Below are 4,904 nucleotides of genomic sequence, written 5' to 3'. Positions count from 1 at the left end.
ACACCTTCTATACAGGGATCTCAAACATTTTTCTGCTTTGAGACTGCAGGGATATAATGCAGTGTTTCCCAACCGGTGTTCCGCGGCACACTAGTGTGCCGCGAGACGTTGCCTGGTGTGCCGTGGGAGGGAGGCGGGCGAGTCGGGCGGCGAGAGGTGGGGTGGCGGCGGCGAGGAGAGGCCGCCCAGTGCGGGGCTCTCGCCGTCTGCCTGCCTGGCTGCCTGTGTGGCGCTGACGTCACGGGGCTGTAACGTGCCCCACATAGGCACACGCGGGGCGGCGAGCGAGCGAGCTCCCACATCCCATCGCCGCTCGCTTCGGCCGGCCTACTGGGCTGTCGCAGGCGGAAGGCCTGCGCATGCGTGAGGTTTTCGCGCCTTCGGGATTCCCTTCATGCCTTCCTCCTCCCGGGTCCTTGAGAGCGCGGGAAGCGGCAGCGCGAGACCGGCGTTGAGCCTGGTAGGTATTGCGCTTGCCAAGGCAGTCATTTGGGAAATGAAAACTTGCAAAGCAAGCAACCAGTTCAATCTGAAGTACGTGTATGCTTAATATCCTGTATCTGAAACCTGTTCTGCCCCCTCCCCCACACTTGGTGCCATTTTCATCTACACATGCAGCAGAGTAAGTTGACCCAGAATAGTACCAATTCAGATGGCAGATGGGAGAATGACAGTGCTGAATGCTTTCCCATGTAGAACAGTCCCTGCAAATAAAAACCTAGCATATTTGGAAGAGGGATGCTAGCCTAACCATTACCTTCTATGCTGTTACTATTTTTTAAATTTTTTTTACATAAGTAAAAAGTGACCTTTCCCTATCTGGCATGGTGGTGTGCCTCGAGATATTTTTCATGAAACAAGTGTGCCTTTGCCCAAAAAAGGTTGGGAAACACTGATATAATGAGAAGGAAAAGGAAACACCAAGTCAAACGTGGAATGCCCCTCGCGACTGATGTGCTAATGTGCTACAGAGACAAGATGAAACGACAGTGACTTGTGTTAAGTTCTTTTAAGGGGCGGTGTTTGAGTGTGAGATCTGTTTTACAGAGGGAATATGTAGACTCGTGTAAGTTGTAAAATTCCTAAAGTTCTAGTTATTGTAGCATTAAAATTGCACTGAAATGTATAATGTGGGCAACATTTCTCACCAGCCACACCTCAACTAATCCAAGGAGGTAAGAGAGGTAAGAGATCTCCTGCAGATCTTAAGGACTGAGCAGGATCATACTGGCAGAACATTCCTGAACCCATGCCATTTAGGGCTTTAACAGTAACAGCCAGCAGTTTCAGTTGTGCCTGGAAATGATTCAGAAGCTATTGTTGTTAGCCGCCCTGAACCCGGCTTCGGCTGGGGAGGGCGGGATATAAATAAAATTTATTATTATTATTATTATTATTATTATTATTATTATTATTATTATTATTAATATTATTAATATTATTATTAATTATTAGTGCAGCAGACCCTCCAAGTTTCCCCATTTTCCAGGGATGTCCCTTATTTAGAGAGGCCATCCTGGTTTCTGATTTGACTCCAGAATGTCCCACTTTTCCTTAGGACGTCCCTTTTTACATTGGTTAAATGTTGGAGGGTATGGAGATATCTGAACCCCTGAGCCGTCTGAATGCAATCCTGTATAGGGAAGTTTTTCAATGTTTAATTATGTTTTTATATATGTTAGAACCTGCCCAGAGTGGCTAGGGCAACCCAGTAAGATGTGTGGGGTATAAAGAGTAAAATTTATCCTTATGCAATGGGACATCCCTATTTTCATCGGAGAAATGTTGAGGGGTATGGTATGGTACAGCTGTTGTAAGATGCCAGGAGATACCAGGGACCTTTCCACTTGTGTGTGTGGCTGTCCCGTGTAGTGAGCTATCAGAACTGCAGCACCAGTTATTTCCCAGGCTGATAAGGAAGCCTTCTCAGAATCTGATCTGGTCCTTACTCAGGTCAGGTCATTGGAGCCTTCTGCATAGGACCGGGCCATAAATGGTTTCCTGTTTCGGCTGGGGCCTTGCCTGAGGAACAAAGTTTTCCTGACTCCAGTGTTTCTATGTCTCTTGGTACATGTACATGTAGCCAGTGACCAAATGGACTCTTAAACCTTTGAGCTGCATGCTTTGTAAATGTGCCTTTTCAGGTTCTCATCGGGAAGTCAACTCATTGACATCATTGTACCACAGGGACAGCCTGCACATGGCAGAGAAACAGAAATTCACGAAATGTTATACTCAGAGGAGAACCTACACCCCCAGGACTTGCATGATTCATACTTTTATTAGCCGGTCTGCATGCTTCCTACAAAAATCTGATAAGGTTAATGCAGTGATACAAAGTCTTCTATGATAGTATAACAGTCCTTTATCATCTCAGCATTTGGTCTGAAGGATGTAAATGTTAACAAGGTTATGAACCTGGATTCCTTTCTCCTATAACCATGAGTCCAGGTGGGATTTTATAAAACAAAAGTAAAATCCCCTAACACTTGGACTGATCATACTGAAAATGAAGTCCCACTCCATACCCTACCGATAATTCAACAGTTGTGCTCTCCACCTAGGTAGTATAATGAATGTATTTGGGACGACTCAGCACTGACCCATATTGTACCCAGCCTGATATTTATTTTCAATCTAATTCCAGCCCGCTGCTTATTATTTGTGCCTGTGTTCGGTCATTATTTAAATTTAGGTTGGTCTGGCATGCTCACGGCCACCTCCAGGATTTTAAAAGATCCCTCAGGCTATGCAAATGGAGAATTCTCTCTCACTGCCTCTGCTCTGACCTTCTTGGATGTAGTTACAGATAGGTAGCCGTGTTGGTCTGCCATAGTCAAAATAAAAAAATTCCTTCCAGTAGCACCTTAAAGACCAACTAAGTTAGTTCTTGGTATGAGCTTTCGTGTGCATGCACACTTCTTCAGATACACTGAAACAGAAGTTGCCGGATCCTTCTATATAGTGAGAAGGTGGGGAGGGATATTCAGCAGCTTCTCTTTCCAGTCTATTTCTGAAATTCCTGTGAATCACAAAACAGAGAAACCAGTAGGAGAACACTTCAATCTCCCAGGACATTCTATACAAGATCTCAAAGTAGCTGTTTTACTACAAAGGAATTTCAGAAATAGACTGGAAAGAGAAGCTGCTGAATTGCAACTCATTACCAAACTCAAAACCATGGAGAGACCTGGTCTGAACAAAGACATTGGATTCTTATCTCATTATACATGACTAAGCCATTTTTCACCTTCTCACCCCTTGCCTTTTCCTGTAAGACCTATTGCAGTCGTTAAGAGTCGTCAACAGGCTCATCTCAGCTATCTGCCAATCTCCCATTCCCACCACCCTTCTGAGTAATACCCCTCCCCACCTTCTCACTATATAGAAGGATCCGGCAACTTCTGTTTCAGTGTATCTGAAGAAGTGTGCATGCACACGAAAGCTCATACCAAGAACTAACTTAGTTGGTCTTTAAGGTGCTACTGGAAGGAATTTTTTTATTCTTCTTGGATGTGAAATTGGCTGTTGAAGCCAGTCTTGAGTCCTGGCAAATCCCCATACTTTCCAACCTTTGGAATTCTCGATGGGGGGACATGTTCATTTTGACCAGTATTAAGCTCCACAAGAAGGGAGAGGCACCCTTCCTTAGTCTGGCAAGAGAACCTGACAACTGATATTGTCACCTAAGGACAGGAGGAGGGGAGCGAGAGAAACGGTCCTTGAGTTTTCCCTCTGCTACTGGCAACTGCTATGCTTTTTGCCAAAGGCAGGGATGGCAACCAGTGGCCATTCGATGCTTCCTGCCTACTGTAGCAGTCAGTGCTCTTGTACTAATGCCAGGGATGAAGAGTAGCTTTAATACACAAGACTTTTAAAATTGTGATATAGTTAACAGTGACAAAGATTGGCAGGGTTTGGGTGGGAGGGTGCATTTTAAAATACTCTGCTTTAAAAGTGTGACACTCCTAAGTGTTTATAAAAGCTTCTCTAAAGAGACAGAAAATATATTCCTTAGTCGTCGTCTTCTTCATGTATTTTGTGTGAAAAAGACACTAGCAGAAGAAAACAGATTATGTAATGTCTGATCCAAAATACTGATTGATTGCCCAGATCAGTTGAGGTCGCACGGTCCTTCCAAGACTGCAGTCTGCTGCAGTTCAAAACAGAGTGACAGGAGCATTCCACTATGTCTCCTGTGCGGTCCCTAAGGTGAACTGCAAAGCTGCGCAAGATGAAAAGCAGGTCACCACACTTCAGCCCCGTATGAAAAGCCTCCTGTCAGCTGCCTCGCCCCTCCAATTGCTCTTTGTGAGAAGTCTAGCACCCACCTATTTCCTCAAGTGAACCTGCATGGAGTCAGCTTGTTTTCAACCCAGTCTCCAGATTGGCTTGAAGTGAACCAGCCCTGTGAGTAGTTTGTCATAAGACTCTGGTTTCATTGGTATGCCATCACTCAAACCACTTTAGGTTTTTGTTGACATACAAAATTGCAGTCTGGACTACACGCAGACTACGGTAATTTATTTCCACATTTGATTTGCAACAGCACGCTTTTAAGATAAGGAGGCACAGCCCCATTGGATGGGTTGTTTGATTACCTCCCAAGTGGGCTAGTTCTTTGAACAATGCCCCCCCCTGGGTGGAGGTGGTTTTGCCCCCATCTCCCTGGAAGCACAAGTCTCTCAGCATAGGAGCTCTCCTGCTGCTTAGCCAATGAGAAGGTGGCTCCTCACCCCTAATCTTGGTCCGAGGGAGCTGTAGCATGGCATGTATGGTGCCCTGATGTCTGAATTACTTCTGGCTGCAAGCCTGAGGGCCAGTGGCAGAGAGAAAGGTGGCAGCAACAATAGTATATGCTCAAGACATAAGGTGTTGTTAATTTGGGATTACTGGTTAACCTG

This window comes from Podarcis vaucheri, assembly GCF_965113315.1.
Source record: "Podarcis vaucheri genome assembly, chromosome: 9".
Classification (NCBI taxonomy): domain Eukaryota; kingdom Metazoa; phylum Chordata; class Lepidosauria; order Squamata; family Lacertidae; genus Podarcis; species Podarcis vaucheri.
Note: the sequence above shows the minus strand (reverse complement) of the source record.